The sequence below is a fragment of the Oncorhynchus keta genome, unplaced genomic scaffold (genome assembly GCF_023373465.1).
Source record: "Oncorhynchus keta strain PuntledgeMale-10-30-2019 unplaced genomic scaffold, Oket_V2 Un_contig_4832_pilon_pilon, whole genome shotgun sequence".
Taxonomy (NCBI): domain Eukaryota; kingdom Metazoa; phylum Chordata; class Actinopteri; order Salmoniformes; family Salmonidae; genus Oncorhynchus; species Oncorhynchus keta.
The window spans coordinates 224,822-245,414 of NW_026287984.1; the positions used below are offsets into that span (position 1 = coordinate 224,822).

Here is a 20,593-nt window from a genome sequence, read left to right on the forward strand (position 1 = left end):
ACTGTCATCACAGCCTTTTACCTACAGACTGTCATCACAGCCTTTTACCTGCAGACTGTCATCATGTCATCACAGCCTTTTACCTGCAGACTGTCATCATGTCATCACAGCCTTTTATCTACAGACTGTCATCATGTCATCACAGCCTTTTACCTACAGACTGTCATCATGTCATCACAGCCTTTTACCTACAGACTGTCATCATGTCATCACAGCCTTTTACCTACAGACTGTCATCATGTCATCACAGCCTTTTACCTACAGACTGTCATCATGTCATCACAGCCTTTTACCTGCAGACTGTCATCATGTCATCACAGCCTTTTACCTGCAGACTGTCATCACAGCCTTTTACCTACAGACTGTCATCATGTCATCACAGCCTTTTACCTACAGACTGTCATCACAGCCTTTTACCTACAGACTGTCATCATGTCATCACAGCCTTTTACCTACAGACTGTCATCATGTCATCACAGCCTTTTACCTGCAGACTGTCATCACAGCCTTTTACCTACAGACTGTCATCATGTCATCACAGCCTTTTACCTGACAGACTGTCATCACAGCCTTTTACCTGCAGACTGTCATCATGTCATCACAGCCTTTTACCTACAGACTGTCATCACAGCCTTTTACCTACAGACTGTCATCACAGCCTTTTACCTACAGACTGTCACCACAGCCTTTTACCTACAGACTGTCATCATGTCATCACAGCCTTTTACCTACAGACTGTCATCACAGCCTTTTACCTACAGACTGTCATCATGTCATCACAGCCTTTTACCTACAGACTGTCATCATGTCATCACAGCCTTTTACCTACAGACTGTCATCACAGCCTTTTACCTGCAGACTGTCATCACAGCCTTTTACCTACAGACTGTCATCATGTCATCACAGCCTTTTACCTACAGACTGTCATCACAGCCTTTTACCTGCAGACTGTCATCACAGCCTTTTACCTACAGACTGTCATCATGTCATCACAGCCTTTTATCTGCAGACTGTCATCATGTCATCACAGCCTTTTACCTGCAGACTGTCATCACAGCCTTTTATCTACAGACTGTCATCATGTCATCACAGCCTTTTACCTACAGACTGTCATCATGTCATCACAGCCTTTTACCTACAGACTGTCATCATGTCATCACAGCCTTTTGCCTACAGACTGTCATCATGTCATCACAGCCTTTTACCTACAGACTGTCATCATGTCATCACAGCCTTTTATCTACAGACTGTCATCACAGCCTTTTACCTACAGACTGTCATCACAGCCTTTTACCTGCAGACTGTCATCACAGCCTTTTACCTGCAGACTGTCATCATGTCATCACAGCCTTTTACCTGCAGACTGTCATCATGTCATCACAGCCTTTTACCTACAGACTGTCATCACAGCCTTTTACCTACAGACTGTCATCATGTCATCACAGCCTTTTACCTACAGACTGTCATCATGTCATCACAGCCTTTTACCTACAGACTGTCATCATGTCATCACAGCCTTTTACCTACAGACTGTCATCATGTCATCACAGCCTTTTACCTACAGACTGTCATCATGTCATCACAGCCTTTTACCTACAGACTGTCATCATGTCATCACAGCCTTTTACCTACAGACTGTCATCATGTCATCACAGCCTTTTACCTGCAGACTGTCATCACAGCCTTTTACCTGCAGACTGTCATCACAGCCTTTTACCTGCAGACTGTCATCATGTCATCACAGCCTTTTACCTGCAGACTGTCATCATGTCATCACAGCCTTTTATCTACAGACTGTCATCATGTCATCACAGCCTTTTACCTACAGACTGTCATCACAGCCTTTTACCTACAGACTGTCATCACAGCCTTTTACCTGCAGACTGTCATCACAGCCTTTTACCTACAGACTGTCATCATGTCATCACAGCCTTTTACCTACAGACTGTCATCATGTCATCACAGCCTTTTACCTGCAGACTGTCATCACAGCCTTTTACCTGCAGACTGTCATCACAGCCTTTTACCTGCAGACTGTCATCACAGCCTTTTACCTACAGACTGTCATCATGTCATCACAGCCTTTTACCTGCAGACTGTCATCACAGCCTTTTACCTGCAGACTGTCATCATGTCATCACAGCCTTTTACCTACAGACTGTCATCACAGCCTTTTACCTGCAGACTGTCATCATGTCATCACAGCCCTCTTTTACCTGCAGACTGTCATCATGTCATCACAGCCTTTTACCTGCAGACTGTCATCATGTCATCACAGCCTTTTACCTGCAGACTGTCATCATGTCATCACAGCCTTTTACCTGCAGACTGTCATCATGTCATCACAGCCTTTTACCTGCAGACTGTCATCATGTCATCACAGCCTTTTACCTACAGACTGTCATCATGTCATCACAGCCTTTTACCTGCAGACTGTCATCACAGCCTTTTACCTGCAGACTGTCATCATGTCATCACAGCCTTTTACCTACAGACTGTCATCATGTCATCACAGCCTTTTACCTACAGACTGTCATCATGTCATCACAGCCTTTTACCTGCAGAATGTCATCACAGCCTTTTACCTACAGACTGTCATCATGTCATCACAGCCTTTTACCTACAGACTGTCATCATGTCATCACAGCCTTTTACCTGCAGACTGTCATCACAGCCTTTTACCTACAGACTGTCATCATGTCATCACAGCCTTTTACCTACAGACTGTCATCACAGCCTTTTACCTGCAGACTGTCATCATGTCATCACAGCCTTTTACCTGCAGACTGTCATCACAGCCTTTTACCTACAGACTGTCATCACAGCCTTTTACCTACAGACTGTCATCACAGCCTTTTTTACCTACACTGTCATCACAGCCTTTTACCTACAGACTGTCATCATGTCATCACAGCCTTTTACCTACAGACTGTCATCACAGCCTTTACCTACAGACTGTCATCATGTCATCACAGCCTTTTACCTACAGACTGTCATCATGTCATCACAGCCTTTTACCTACAGACTGTCATCATGTCATCACAGCCTTTTACCTGCAGACTGTCACGACAGCCTTTTATCTACAGACTGTCATCATGTCATCACAGCCTTTTACCTACAGACTGTCATCACAGCCTTTTACCTGCAGACTGTCATCACAGCCTTTTACCTACAGACTGTCATCATGTCATCACAGCCTTTTACCTACAGACTGTCATCATGTCATCACAGCCTTTTACCTGCAGACTGTCATCACAGCCTTTTACCTACAGACTGTCATCATGTCATCACAGCCTTTTACCTACAGACTGTCATCATGTCATCACAGCCTTTTACCTACAGACTGTCATCATGTCATCACAGCCTTTTACCTACAGACTGTCATCATGTCATCACAGCCTTTTACCTACAGACTGTCATCATGTCATCACAGCCTTTTATCTACAGACTGTCATCACAGCCTTTTACCTACAGACTGTCATCACAGCCTTTTACCTGCAGACTGTCATCACAGCCTTTTACCTGCAGACTGTCATCATGTCATCACAGCCTTTTACCTGCAGACTGTCATCACAGCCTTTTACCTACAGACTGTCATCATGTCATCACAGCCTTTTACCTACAGACTGTCATCACAGCCTTTTACCTGCAGACTGTCATCATGTCATCACAGCCTTTTACCTGCAGACTGTCATCATGTCATCACAGCCTTTTACCTGCAGACTGTCATCATGTCATCACAGCCTTTTACCTGCAGACTGTCATCATGTCATCACAGCCTTTTACCTGCAGACTGTCATCATGTCATCACAGCCTTTTACCTACAGACTGTCATCATGTCATCACAGCCTTTTACCTACAGACTGTCATCATGTCATCACAGCCTTTTACCTGCAGACTGTCATCACAGCCTTTTACCTGCAGACTGTCATCATGTCATCACAGCCTTTTACCTACAGACTGTCATCATGTCATCACAGCCTTTTACCTACAGACTGTCATCATGTCATCACAGCCTTTTACCTACAGACTGTCATCACAGCCTTTTACCTACAGACTGTCATCATGTCATCACAGCCTTTTACCTACAGACTGTCATCATGTCATCACAGCCTTTTACCTGCAGACTGTCATCACAGCCTTTTACCTACAGACTGTCATCATGTCATCACAGCCTTTTACCTGCAGACTGTCATCATTTTACCTGCAGACTGTCATCACAGCCTTTTACCTACAGACTGTCATCATGTCATCACAGCCTTTTACCTACAGACTGTCATCACAGCCTTTTACCTACAGACTGTCATCACAGCCTTTTACCTACAGACTGTCATCACAGCCTTTTACCTACAGACTGTCATCATGTCATCACAGCCTTTTACCTACAGACTGTCATCATGTCATCACAGCCTTTTACCTACAGACATCATGTCATCACAGCCTTTTACCTACAGACTGTCATGTCATGTCATCACAGCCTTTTACCTACAGACTGTCATCACAGCCTTTTCACCTTTTACCTACAGACTGTCATCACAGCCTTTTACCTACAGACTGTCATCATGTCATCACAGCCTTTTACCTACAGACTGTCATCACAGCCTTTTACCTACAGACTGTCATCATGTCATCACAGCCTTTTACCTACAGACTGTCATCATGTCATCACAGCCTTTTACCTGCAGACTGTCATCATGTCATCACAGCCTTTTACCTGCAGACTGTCATCACAGCCTTTTACCTACAGACTGTCATCATGTCATCACAGCCTTTTACCTACAGACTGTCATCATGTCATCACAGCCTTTTACCTACAGACTGTCATCATGTCATCACAGCCTTTTACCTACAGACTGTCATCATGTCATCACAGCCTTTTACCTACAGACTGTCATCATGTCATCACAGCCTTTTACCTACAGACTGTCATCACAGTCATCACCTTTTACCTACAGACTGTCATCACAGCCTTTTACCTGCAGACTGTCATCACAGCCTTTTACCTACAGCAGACTGTCATCATGTCATCACAGCCTTTTACCTGCAGACTGTCATCATGTCATCACAGCCTTTTACCTGCAGACAGACTGTCATCACAGCCTACAGACTTTCACCTACAGACTGTCATCATGTCATCACAGCCTTTTACCTACAGACTGTCATCAGATGTCATCACAGCCTTTTTACCTACAGACTGTCATCATGTCATCACAGCCTTTTACCTACAGACTGTCATCATGTCATCACAGCCTTTTACCTACAGACTGTCATCATGTCATCACAGCCTTTTACCTTGTCATCATGTCATCACAGCCTTTTACCTACAGACTGTCATCATGTCATCACAGCCTTTTACCTGCAGACTGTCATCACAGCCTTTTACCTGCAGACTGTCATCACAGCCTTTTACCTGCAGACTGTCATCATGTCATCACAGCCTTTTACCTGCAGACTGTCATCATGTCATCACAGCCTTTTACCTACAGACTGTCATCATGTCATCACAGCCTTTTACCTACAGACTGTCTCATGTCATCACAGCCTTTTACAGACTGTCATCACAGCCATTTTACCTGCAGACTGTCATCACAGCCTTTTACCTACAGACTGTCATCATGTCATCACAGCCTTTTACCTACAGACTGTCATCATGTCATCACAGCCTTTTACCTACAGACTGTCATCATCAGCCTTTTACCTGCAGACTGTCAGCCTTTTCACAGACTGTCATTTTACCTGCAGACTGTCATCACAGCCTTTTACCTACAGACTGTCATCATGTCATCACAGCCTTTTACCTGCAGACTGTCATCATGTCAGCCTTTTTGCAGACTGTCATCACAGACTGTCATCAGATGTCATCACAGCCTTTTACCTACAGACTGTCATCACAGCCTTTACCTGCAGACTGTCATCATGTCATCACAGCCTTTTACCTGCAGACTGTCATCATGTCATCACAGCCTTTTACCTGCAGACTGTCATCATGTCATCACATGTCTTTCACACTGTCATCATGTCATCACAGCCTTTTACCTGCAGACTGTCATCATGTCATCACAGCCTTTTACCTACAGACTGTCATCATGTCATCACAGCCTTTTACCTACAGACTGTCATCATGTCATCACAGCCTTTTACCTGTCAGACTGTCATCACAGCCTTTTACCTGCAGACTGTCATCTGTCATCACAGCCTTTTACCTACAGACTGTCATCATGTCATCACAGCCTTTTACAGACTGTCATCTACAGACTTTACCTACAGACTGTCATGTCACAGCCTTTTACCTACAGACTGTCATCACAGCCTTTTACCTACAGACTGTCATCATGTCATCACAGCCTTTTACCTGCAGACTGTCATCATGTCATCACAGCCTTTTACCTACAGACTGTCATCACAGCCTTTTACCTACAGACTGTCATCATGTCATCACAGCCTTTTACCTGCAGACTGTCATCATGTCATCACAGCCTTTTACCTGCAGACTGTCATCATGTCATCACAGCCTTTTACCTGCAGACTGTCATCACAGCCTTTTACCTGCAGACTGTCATCATGTCATCACAGCCTTTTACCTACAGACTGTCATCATGTCATCACAGCCTTTTACCTGCAGACTGTCATCATGTCATCACAGCCTTTTACCTACAGACTGTCATCACAGCCTTTTACCTGCAGACTGTCATCATGTCATCACAGCCTTTTACCTGCAGACTGTCATCACAGTCTTTTACCTTGTCACCTGCCTTTTACCTACAGACTGACATGTCATCACAGCCTTTTACCTACAGACTGTCATCATGTCATCACAGCCTTTTACCTGCAGACTGTCATCACAGCCTTTTACCTGCAGACTGTCATCATGTCATCACAGCCTTTTACCTGCAGACTGTCATCACAGCCTTTTACCTTTCACCTCACAGACTTTTACCTACAGACTGTCATCATGTCATCACAGCCTTTTACCTGCAGACTGTCATCACAGCCTTTTACCTACAGACTGTCATCACAGCCTTTTACCTGCAGACTGTCAGACTGTCATCACAGCCTTTTACCTACAGACTGTCATCATGTCATCACAGCCTTTTACCTGCAGACTGTCATCATGTCATCACAGCCTTTTACAGACCTGCAGACTGTCATCATGTCATCACAGCCTTTTACCTGCAGACTGTCATCATGTCATCACAGCCTTTTACCTGCAGACTGTCATCATGTCATCACAGCCTTTTACCTACAGACTGTCATCACACTGCCATTTTACCTACAGACTGTCATCATGTCATCACAGCCTTTTTGCAGACTGTCATCACAGCCTTTTACCTACAGACTGTCATCATGTCATCACAGCCTTTTACCTACAGACTGTCATCATGTCATCACAGCCTTTTACCTACAGACTGTCATCATGTCATCACAGCCTTTTACCTGCAGACTGTCATCACAGCCTTTACAGCTGTCATCACAGCCTTTTACCTACAGACTGTCATCATGTCATCACAGCCTTTTACCTGCAGACTGTCATCACAGCCTTTTACCTACAGACTGTCATCATGTCATCACAGCCTTTTTACCTGCAGACTGTCATCATGTCATCACAGCCTTTTACCTGCAGACTGTCATCACAGCCTTTTACCTACAGACTGTCACTGTCATCACAGCCTTTTACCTACAGACTGTCATCATGTCATCACAGCCTTTTATCTACAGACTGTCATCATGTCATCACAGCCTTTTACCTACAGACTGTCATCACAGCCTTTTACCTACAGACTGTCATCATGTCATCACAGCCTTTTACCTACAGACTGTCATCATGTCATCACAGCCTTTACCTACAGACTGTCATCATGTCATCACAGCCTTTTACCTACAGACTGTCATCATGTCATCACAGTCATCATGTCATCACAGCCTTTTACCTACAGACTGTCATCATGTCATCACAGCCTTTTACCTACAGACTGTCATCACAGCCTTTTACCTACAGACTGTCATCACAGCCTTTTACCTTTACCTCACAGACTGTCATCACAGCCTTTTACCTGCAGACTGTCATCATGTCATCACAGCCTTTTACCTGCAGACTGTCATCATGTCATCACAGCCTTTTACCTACAGACTGTCATCACAGCCTTTTACCTACAGAGACTGTCATCACAGCCTTTTACCTACAGACTGTCATCATGTCATCACAGCCTTTTACCTACAGACTGTCATCATGTCATCACAGCCTGCAGACTTTACCTACAGACTGTCATCATGTCATCACAGCCTTTTACCTACAGACTGTCATCACAGCCTTTTACCTACAGACTGTCATCACAGCCTTTTACCTGCAGACTGTCATCATGTCATCACAGCCTTTTACCTGTACAGACTGTCATCATGTCATCACAGCCTTTTTACAGACCTACAGACTGTCATCATGTCATCACAGCTTTTTTTACCTGTCAGACTGTCATCACAGCCTTTTACCTGCAGACTGTCATCACAGCCTTTTACCTACAGACTGTCATCATGTCATCACAGCCTTTTACCTACAGACTGTCATCATGTCATCACAGCCTTTTACCTGCAGACTGTCATCACAGCCTTTTACCTGCAGACTGTCATCATGTCATCACAGCCTTTTACCTACAGACTGTCATCACAGCCTTTTACCTGCAGACTGTCATCATAGCCTTTTACCTGCAGACTGTCATCATGTCATCACAGCCTTTTACCTGCAGACTGTCATCATGTCATCACAGCCTTTTACCTGCAGACTGTCATCATGTCATCACAGCCTTTTACCTGCAGACTGTCATCATGTCATCACAGCCTTTTACCTGCAGACTGTCATCATGTCATCACAGCCTTTTACCTACAGACTGTCATCATGTCATCACAGCCTTTTACCTGCAGACTGTCATCACAGCCTTTTACCTGCAGACTGTCATCATGTCATCACAGCCTTTTACCTACAGACTGTCATCATGTCATCACAGCCTTTTACCTACAGACTGTCATCATGTCATCACAGCCTTTTACCTACAGACTGTCATCACAGCCTTTTACCTACAGACTGTCATCATGTCATCACAGCCTTTTATCTGCAGACTGTCATCATGTCATCACAGCCTTTTACCTGCAGACTGTCATCACAGCCTTTTACCTACAGACTGTCATCATGTCATCACAGCCTTTTACCTGCAGACTGTCATCATGTCATCACAGCCTTTTACCTGCAGACTGTCATCATGTCATCACAGCCTTTTACCTACAGACTGTCATCACAGCCTTTTACCTACAGACTGTCATCATGTCATCACAGCCTTTTACCTACAGACTGTCATCATGTCATCACAGCCTTTTACCTGCAGACTGTCATCATGTCATCACAGCCTTTTACCTACAGACTGTCATCACAGCCTTTTACCTGCAGACTGTCATCATGTCATCACAGCCTTTTACCTGCAGACTGTCATCACAGCCTTTTACCTGCAGACTGTCATCACAGCCTTTTACCTACAGACTGTCATCATGTCATCACAGCCTTTTACCTGCAGACTGTCATCACAGCCTTTTACCTGCAGACTGTCATCATGTCATCACAGCCTTTTACCTGCAGACTGTCATCACAGCCTTTTACCTACAGACTGTCATCATGTCATCACAGCCTTTTACCTGCAGACTGTCATCACAGCCTTTTACCTACAGACTGACTGTCATCACAGCCTTTTACCTGCAGACTGTCATCATCACAGCCTTTTACCTACAGACTGTCATCATGTCATCACAGCCTTTTACCTGCAGACTGTCATCATGTCATCACAGCCTTTTACCTACAGACTGTCATCATGTCATCACAGCCTTTTACCTGCAGACTGTCATCATGTCATCACAGCCTTTACCTGCAGACTGTCATCATGTCATCACAGCCTTTTACCTACAGACTGTCATCACAGCCTTTTTTTACCTACAGACTGTCATCATGTCATCACAGCCTTTTACCTGCAGACTGTCATCACAGCCTTTTACCTACAGACTGTCATCATGTCATCACAGCCTTTTACCTGCAGACTGTCATCATGTCATCACAGCCTTTTACCTACAGACTGTCATCATGTCATCACAGCCTTTTACCTGCAGACTGTCATCACAGCCTTTTACCTACAGACTGTCATCATGTCATCACAGCCTTTTACCTGCAGACTGTCATCACAGCCTTTTACCTACAGACTGTCATCATGTCATCACAGCCTTTTACCTGCAGACTGTCATCATGTCATCACAGCCTTTTACCTGCAGACTGTCATCACAGCCTTTTACCTACAGACTGTCATCACAGCCTTTTACCTACAGACTGTCATCATGTCATCACAGCCTTTTATCTACAGACTGTCATCATGTCATCACAGCCTTTTACCTACAGACTGTCATCACAGCCTTTTACCTACAGACTGTCATCATGTCATCACAGCCTTTTACCTACAGACTGTCATCATGTCATCACAGCCTTTTACCTACAGACTGTCATCATGTCATCACAGCCTTTTACCTACAGACTGTCATCATGTCATCACAGCCTTTTACCTACAGACTGTCATCATGTCATCACAGCCTTTTATCTACAGACTGTCATCACAGCCTTTTACCTACAGACTGTCATCACAGCCTTTTACCTGCAGACTGTCATCACAGCCTTTTACCTGCAGACTGTCATCATGTCATCACAGCCTTTTACCTGCAGACTGTCATCATGTCATCACAGCCTTTTACCTACAGACTGTCATCACAGCCTTTTACCTACAGACTGTCATCACAGCCTTTTACCTACAGACTGTCATCATGTCATCACAGCCTTTTACCTACAGACTGTCATCATGTCATCACAGCCTTTTACCTACAGACTGTCATCATGTCATCACAGCCTTTTACCTGCAGACTGTCATCACAGCCTTTTACCTGCAGACTGTCATCACAGCCTTTTACCTGCAGACTGTCATCATGTCATCACAGCCTTTTACCTACAGACTGTCATCATGTCATCACAGCCTTTTATCTACAGACTGTCATCATGTCATCACAGCCTTTTACCTACAGACTGTCATCACAGCCTTTTACCTACAGACTGTCATCACAGCCTTTTACCTACAGACTGTCATCATGTCATCACAGCCTTTTACCTGCAGACTGTCATCATGTCATCACAGCCTTTTACCTACAGACTGTCATCATGTCATCACAGCCTTTTACCTACAGACTGTCATCACAGCCTTTTACCTGCAGACTGTCATCATGTCATCACAGCCTTTTACCTACAGACTGTCATCACAGCCTTTTACCTACAGACTGTCATCATGTCATCACAGCCTTTTACCTGCAGACTGTCATCATGTCATCACAGCCTTTTACCTGCAGACTGTCATCACAGCCTTTTACCTACAGACTGTCATCACAGTCTTTTACCTACAGACTGTCATCATGTCATCACAGCCTTTTACCTACAGACAGACTGTCATCACAGCCTTTTACCTACAGACTGTCATCATGTCATCACAGCCTTTTACCTGCAGACTGTCATCATGTCATCACAGCCTTTTACCTGCAGACTGTCATCACAGCCTTTTACCTGCAGACTGTCATCACAGCCTTTTACCTGCAGACTGTCATCATGTCATCACAGCCTTTTACCTACAGACTGTCATCATGTCATCACAGCCTTTTACCTACAGACTGTCATCATGTCATCACAGCCTTTTACCTACAGACTGTCATCATGTCATCACAGCCTTTTACCTGCAGACTGTCATCATGTCATCACAGCCTTTTACCTACAGACTGTCATCACAGCCTTTTACCTACAGACTGTCATCATGTCATCACAGCCTTTTACCTGCAGACTGTCATCATGTCATCACAGCCTTTTACCTGCAGACTGTCATCATGTCATCACAGCCTTTTACCTACAGACTGTCATCATGTCATCACAGCCTTTTACCTACAGACTGTCATCACAGCCTTTTACCTACAGACTGTCATCATGTCATCACAGCCTTTTACCTACAGACTGTCATCATGTCATCACAGCCTTTTACCTACAGACTGTCATCACAGCCTTTTACCTACAGACTGTCATCATGTCATCACAGCCTTTTACCTGCAGACTGTCATCACAGCCTTTTACCTACAGACTGTCATCATGTCATCACAGCCTTTTACCTACAGACTGTCATCATGTCATCACAGCCTTTTACCTACAGACTGTCATCACAGCCTTTTACCTACAGACTGTCATCACAGCCTTTTACCTGCAGACTGTCATCACAGCCTTTTACCTGCAGACTGTCATCATGTCATCACAGCCTTTTACCTGCAGACTGTCATCATGTCATCACAGCCTTTTATCTACAGACTGTCATCATGTCATCACAGCCTTTTACCTACAGACTGTCATCACAGCCTTTTACCTACAGACTGTCATCACAGCCTTTTACCTACAGACTGTCATCATGTCATCACAGCCTTTTACCTGCAGACTGTCATCATGTCATCACAGCCTTTTACCTGCAGACTGTCATCATGTCATCACAGCCTTTTACCTACAGACTGTCATCACAGCCTTTTACCTGCAGACTGTCATCATGTCATCACAGCCTTTTACCTGCAGACTGTCATCATGTCATCACAGCCTTTTACCTACAGACTGTCATCACAGCCTTTTACCTGCAGACTGTCATCATGTCATCACAGCCTTTTACCTGCAGACTGTCATCATAGCCTTTTACCTGCAGACTGTCATCACAGCCTTTTACCTCCAGACTGTCATCACAGTCTTTTACCTACAGACTGTCATCATGTCATCACAGCCTTTTACCTGCAGACTGTCATCACAGCCTTTTACCTACAGACTGTCATCATGTCATCACAGCCTTTAACCTGCAGACTGTCATCATGTCATCACAGCCATTTACCTGCAGACTGTCATCACAGCCTTTTACCTGCAGACTGTCATCACAGCCTTTTACCTGCAGACTGTCATCATGTCATCACAGCCTTTTACCTACAGACTGTCATCATGTCATCACAGCCTTTTACCTACAGACTGTCATCATGTCATCACAGCCTTTTACCTACAGACTGTCATCATGTCATCACAGCCTTTTACCTGCAGACTGTCATCATGTCATCACAGCCTTTTACCTACAGACTGTCATCACAGCCTTTTACCTACAGACTGTCATCATGTCATCACAGCCTTTTACCTGCAGACTGTCATCATGTCATCACAGCCTTTTACCTACAGACTGTCATCATGTCATCACAGCCTTTTACCTACAGACTGTGTCAGCCTTTTACCTACAGACTGTCATCATGTCATCACAGCCTTTTACCTACAGACTGTCATCACAGCCTTTTACCTACAGACTGTCATCATGTCATCACAGCCTTTTACCTACAGACTGTCATCATGTCATCACAGCCTTTTACCTACAGACTGTCATCACAGCCTTTTACCTACAGACTGTCATCATGTCATCACAGCCTTTTACCTGCAGACTGTCATCACAGCCTTTTACCTACAGACTGTCATCATGTCATCACAGCCTTTTACCTACAGACTGTCATCATGTCATCACAGCCTTTTACCTACAGACTGTCATCACAGCCTTTTACCTGCAGACTGTCACCACAGCCTTTTACCTGCAGACTGTCATCACAGCCTTTTACCTACAGACTGTCATGACAGTCTTTTACCTGCAGACTGTCATCACAGCCTTTTACCTGCAGACTGTCATCACAGCCTTTTACCTACAGACTGTCATCACAGCCTTTTACCTACAGACTGTCATCATGTCATCACAGCCTTTTACCTACAGACTGTCATCACAGCCTTTTACCTACAGACTGTCATCATGTCATCACAGCCTTTTACCTACAGACTGTCATCATGTCATCACAGCCTTTTACCTACAGACTGTCATCATGTCATCACAGCCTGTTACCTACAGACTGTCATGACAGCCTTTTACCTACAGACTGTCATGACAGCCTTTTACCTACAGACTGTCATCATGTCATCACAGCCTGTTACCTGCAGACTGTCATCACAGCCTTTTACCTGCAGACTGTCATCACAGCCTTTTACCTACAGACTGTCATGACAGCCTTTTACCTACAGACTGTCATCACAGCCTTTTATCTGTTGTTGGAGATTGCCAAGCCTTCGATGGGCCTACAAGGTACAAATGAGTCCAGGCCCCCTCCGTAAGAGATAGACAGACTGCCTGAGTCCAGGCCCCCTTCGTAAGAGACAGACAGACTGCCTGAGTCCAGGCCCCCTCCGTAAGAGACAGACAGACTGCCTGAGTCCAGGCCCCCTCCGTAAGAGACAGACAGACTGCCTGAGTCCAGGCCCCCTCCGTAAGAGACAGACAGACTGCCTGAGTCCAGGCCCCCTCCGTAAGAGACAGACAGACTGCCTGAGTCCAGGCCCCCTCCGTAAGAGACAGACAGACTGCCTGAGTCCAGGCCCCCTCCGTAAGAGACAGACAGACTGCCTGAGTCCAGGCCCCCTCCGTAAGAGACAGACAGACTGCCTGAGTCCAGGCCCCCTCCGTAAGAGACAGACAGACTGCCTGAGTCCAGGCCCCCTCCGTAAGAGACAGACAGACTGCCTGGGTCCAGGCCCCCTCCGTAAGAGACAGACAGACTGCCTGAGTCCAGGTCCCCTCCGTTAGAGACAGACAGACTGCCTGAGTCCAGGCCCCCTCCGTAAGAGACAGACAGACTGCCTGAGTCCAGGCCCCCTCCGTAAGAGACAGACAGACTGCCTGAGTCCAGGCCCCCTCCGTAAGAGACAGACAGACTGCCTGAGTCCAGGCCCCCTCCGTAAGAGACAGACAGACTGCCTGAGTCCAGGCCCCCTCCGTAAGAGACAGACAGACTGCCTGAGTCCAGGCCCCCTCTGTGGGAGGTCAGAAGTGGCCAATTTGTGAGGAAGATCAGAGTCTGGGAAGCATTGTACTTTTTATGAGTCAATGCAGGAAAAATGGGAGTTAAACAGGTGTGGCCTATAAAAAGGACTTGTTTGTTCTCTTGTTTGCAAGGTTAGACCAGATTATATTACATTGCCTGTGGCCTAAATGTGTGAAATGCTATTATACATCTGTTTGGCTGGGTCTCGACAACCAGTCTGCTACAATTAGATTTGGCCTACATACAATTCACTATAGGTGCTCAGAAACAATGTGTTTTTCATGATGAACTTCCCATATTCCCCCAGTAGCCGGGTACAAGAGGAGAGAAAAGGACCAGGCTGCATCTTTTAGTCAAAGGTTAAAGGTTAATCAACAGTGAATTTCACTAGACTGTAATCATGTTTCCCCAGTAGGACAGCAGGGCTCCATAGGCCTGTTAAACCAGGCTGCATCTTTTAGTCAAAGGTTAAAGGTTAATCAACAGTGAATTTCACTAGACTGTAATCACGTTTACCCAGTAGGACAGCAGGGCTCCATAGGCCTGTTAAACCAGGCTACACCAACAGAATAGTATGGTCACTATGGAAGATCTTTATTACATTGTAATAAATACAACATGCAACCATTAGATTAATGAGTATTTGTCTCCATTTAATATAATAATGTCTAATTATTTTTCCCTGTATTATATGCTTTTAAATAGCGCTTCAGGTTTGAACAGGGAAGCCCAAAAATAACTTTTATTGGTAGATTCTCTGGAAAATATTAAACCCTAGTTGGGTTTAGAGACATTAGTGTCTAGGAGACAGGGAGAGGGACTGAGGTTGGGTCTATAGACTAGTGTCTAGAAGGAGACAGGGAGGGAGAGGGGCTAAGGTTGGGTATATAGACTAGTGTCTAGAAGGAGACAGGGAGAGGGGCTGAGGTTGGGTCTATAGACTAGTGTCTAGAAGGAGACGGAGAGGGGCTGAGGTTGGGTCTATAGACTAGTGCCTAGAAGGAGACAGGGAGAGGGACTGAGGTTGGGTCTATAGACTAGTGTCTAGAAGGAGACAGGGAGAGGGACTGAGGTTGGGTCTATAGAATAGTGTCTAGAAGGAGACAGGGAGAGGGGCTGAGGTTGGGTCTGTAGACTAGTGCCTAGAAGGAGACAGGGAGAGGGACTGAGGTTGGGTCTATAGACTAGTGTCTAGAAGGAGACAGGGAGAGGGACTGAGGTTGGGTCTATAGACTAGTGTCTAGAAGGAGACAGGGAGAGGGACTGAGGTTGGGTCTATAGACTAGTGCCTAGAAGGAGACAGGGAGAGGGACTGAGTTTGGGTCTATAGACTAGTGTCTAGAAGGAGACAGGGAGAGGGACTGAGGTTGGGTCTATAGACTAGTGTCTAGAAGGAGACAGGGAGAGGGACTGAGGTTGGGTCTATAGACTAGTGTCTAGAAGGAGACAGGGAGAGGGACTGAGGTTGGGTCTATAGAATAGTGTCTAGAAGGAGACAGGGAGAGGGGCTGAGGTTGGGTCTATAGACTAGTGTCTAGAAGGAGACAGGGAGAGGGACTGAGGTTGGGTCTATAGACTAGTGTCTAGAAGGAGACAGGGAGGGAGAGGGACTGAGGTTGGGTCTATAGACTCATCGTAAGAGACAGACAGACTGTCTAGAAGGAGAGGGACTGAGGGCTTCTACAGACTGTAGCATCTATTAGAGACAGGGAGAGGGGCTGGGGGTTTCTACAGACTGTAGTGTCTAGTAAGGGACAGGGAGAGGGACTGAGGGCTTCTACAGACTGTAGTGTCGAGTAAGGGACAGGGAGAGGGGCTGAGGGTTTCTGCAGACTGTAGCATCTATTAGAGACAGGGAGAGGGGCTGGGGGTTTCTACAGACTGTAGTGTCTAGTAAGAGACAGGGAGAGGGACTGAGGGCTTCTACAGACTGTAGTGTCAAGTTAGGGACAGGGAGAGGGGCTGGGGGTTTCTACAGACTGTAGTATCTAGTAAGAGGCAGGGAGAGGGGCTGAGGGTTTCTACAGACTGTAGTGTCTAGTAAGAGGCAGGGAGAGGGGCTGAGGGTTTCTACAGACTGTAGTGTCTATTAGAGACAGGGAGAGGGGCTGGGGGTTTCTAGAGACTGTAGTGTCTAGTAAGGGACAGGGGCTGGGGGTTTCTACAGACTGTAGTGTCTATTCGAGACAGGGAGAGGGGCTGAGGGTTTCTACAGACTGTAGGGTCTATTAGAGACAGGGAGAGGGGCTGAGGGTTTCTACAGACAGTAGGGTCTAGTAAGGGAATACCCCCTATATTGGACAAAAATGAATGGCATGTCATTGGCATCGGACAAACCATATACACATTGGCCAATACCACCCAATTCGGCGTTGATTCATCCAAAGTGTATTGCAAATGCCATATGGCAATTGCCAGTTGTAACACTTTAAAATTCAACAGGTGGCGAATCCGCTCCACCGGGGTTTTTCATATTGGAAATGTAACCCAAGTCAACATCCAAAAGCAACATTTTGAAAATTTTTTTTTTGTCAAAAACTTATCACCCCTTAAAAAAGTGCTTTCTGGACCGTTTTTTGAAATTCTTTCGATTTTTTTTGTCAATTACACATGTGTAATAACTATGAATACACTTTTGTCCAATTTTATTATCATTTTTAAAAAACATTTTTTTTTTACATGCGCATAAGTAATATGTTTTGTCCATTTTCAATATGATTTCATAGGAAGTCAAAAGTCAAAAATGTAAACATTTTGTAAAAAAACTTCACACAGCCTTAAAAAAGTGCTTTCTGGACCGTTTTCGAAATTCTTTCGAATTTTGTGTCAATTACACACATTAGAACTGTATCAACATACTTTTGTCCAATTTTATTATCATATTTGTATTTATTTTTTAAATGTGCATAAGGAATATGTTTTGTCCATTTTCAATATGATTTCATAGGAAGTCAAGTCACTTTTTTGGGGGCCAAATGCCATAAGAAATTTGACATGCTCAAAAATCCTGCAGAAATGTTAAATTGACTGGCCTGATGAACACAGGATGGCCTGGCAGTGATAGTTGCTCCTTTCCATCGCTCGTTGTGTTGACTTCATCATGTCCATTTTGTGATGTTTTTTTCACTATAGAATCATATTGCAAATGCACGTGCATTGTTGTGCAACTGGTGATTGAAAATAGGCACCTGGTAACCCAAAAATGTAAAATATGGTTGTAAATGCATTTAACGGGACTCCTATTGTCCATGCCCGGTACCCTACTACGGCCCTCTATCCATGGGCGCCCTTATACATCCGTGCAACTGGTGATTTGAAATGGGCACCTGGTAACCTAAAAATAAAAATATGGTGATTTCATTATGTCCATTTGTTTATGTTTTCTTACTTTAGCAAAGTCACTGTGCATTTGCAATATGGTTCAATGGGCATGTACCATCACGAATTTGTCATGCTATAAAAATCCTGCAGGAATGCTAAATTGACTTTTTGATGAACACAGGATGGCCTGGCAGTGATAGTCTCTCCTTTCCAGCGCTCGTTGTGTTGACTTCATGTCCATTTGGTGATGTTTTTCACCGTTGAATCATATTGCAAATGCACGTGCGTTGTTGTGCAACTGGTAACCCAAAAATACAAATATGGTGATTTCATCATGTCAATTGTTTGTTTTCTTACTTTTGCAAAGTCACTGTGCATTTGCAATATGGTTCAATGGGCAGGTACCATCATGAATTTGTCATGCTATAAACATCCGCAGAAATGTAAATTGACCCTGCCTCACACAGGAAGCGGCGCAGGTGGCCTAATCCAGGCACTTGTCATCTCCGTCTTGATTACTGCAACTCGCTGTTGGCTGGGCTCCCTGCCTGTGCCATTAAACCCCTACAACTCATCCAGAATGCCGCAGCCCGTCTGGTGTTCAACCTTCCCAAGTTCTCTCACGTCACCCCGCTCCTCCGCTCTCTCCACTGGCTTCCAGTTGAAGCTCGCATCCGCTACAAGACCATGGTGCTCGCCTACGGAGCTGTGAGGGGAACGGCACCTCAGTACCTCCAGGCTCTGATCAGGCCCTACACCCAAACAAGGGCACTGCGTTCATCCACCTCTGGCCTGCTCGCCTCCCTACCACTGAGGAAGTACAGTTCCCGCTCAGCCCAGTCAAAACTGTTCGCTGCTCTGGCCCCCAATGGTGGAACAAACTCCCTCACGACGCCAGGACAGCGGAGTCAATCACCACCTTCCGGAGACACCTGAAACCCCACCTCTTCAAGGAATACCTAGGATAGGGTAAGTAAGGGTAAGTAATCCTTCTCACCCCCCTTCTCTCACCAAAAAAAAAAAAAAAAAAAAATTTAAAGATGTAAGTGGCTGTTCCACTGGATGCCATAAGGTGTATGCACCAATTTTGCAAAGTCGCTCTGGATAAGAGCGTCTGCTAAATGGTTAAATGTAAATGTAAATGTAAATAAAAATCCTGCAGGAATGTGAAATTGACTGGCCCGATGAACTCGGGATGGCTGGGCAGTGATTTTGGTTCATCTCAATGGCTCGTTAGGGTTGATTTCAGAATGTCACTTTGGTGATGGTACCTCACTGTTTAAACATATTGCAAATGGACAAGAGTCACCAGCAAGTCACCGTCCATCAGTCAATTAGATATCATTCTGACACCAAATTGATACAAACTGACACTAAACCCACTTTTTCCAACTCGTTTAGTAGCCAACTATCACATACTTCAGAGCTGACCCAAAATTCACAACGCCTTCGGTTCAAGCCATAAAAAAAAAACATAAAACATGTAGTTACGTTCTAGCTGCGGGTCCATTTCTTATGTTACGTGTAGACCTAGCTGAGGCGACCCCGAATCCCAAGTTTCGGCTCGATCGGTCATTTGGTGTCTGATCAAAACCCTAATTGGTGCTGAAAATCCACTTTTTTTCCATGCTACGGGGTCCTTGAATGAGCTATCGGACAGAAACGTTGGGGTCTGTCTATATGGGCCAAGACAGTCGCAATGCACCTAGTCTTGTGTCTCTGAGACTTTTCTAAATGTCATCATTTTCGTAATGGTCAAAATGAATTGAAGTCATTGCAAATGTACCAGGCTGTTTCTCGGTCCGAGAAGCTTCTAGAGCCACGTAACTCACTACGCACTATCGACCGGAGGTCTAGAACAGGATTCTAAAGTTTCGGAACTCTAGGTCTGACGGTTCTTTAAAAGTTCCAACAAGGTTAACTAATGCGGGCAGTGTATGTCTCTACGCACCCCAATGGGTCCCTACTTCCAAGCTGTGTGTGTGTGTGATTTAGTTTTCCTTTGAAATTTTATGGGAAAAATGACTGATTTACAGTTCATGGGGGTTGCCTAATCACATATATGAAGTTTTGGAAAGATCTGAACTTTTTTAACCCCTAGAGACACCAATTATGGCACTTCCGGTTGGCACAGGAAGCTTTTACAAGCTTTTACAGAATCCTGAGTTTTAAGTCCTTACGTTAAGAACTGACTGATTTACACAGGGTTGAATGCACTATGTCTATCAAACTGCAGGCAGGGTATAGATAAACACTTTTAGGCTGACTTTAACCACTTCCGGTTGGTCCAGGAAGCTTAGAA

At 44.9% G+C, this 20,593-nt stretch overlaps 1 long non-coding RNA gene across 1 annotated transcript; it reads left to right on the top strand.

Annotated features, from left to right (window-relative positions):
- The first annotated feature begins 14,150 nt into the window (after positions 1 to 14,150).
- LOC127924965 (uncharacterized) lies at positions 14,151 to 15,647 on the top strand. The gene is made up of 3 exons (XR_008119426.1): positions 14,151 to 14,718; positions 14,758 to 15,329; positions 15,438 to 15,647. It is a non-coding gene; the product is annotated as an uncharacterized LOC127924965 (long non-coding RNA).
- The last annotated feature ends 4,946 nt before the right edge of the window (positions 15,648 to 20,593 follow it).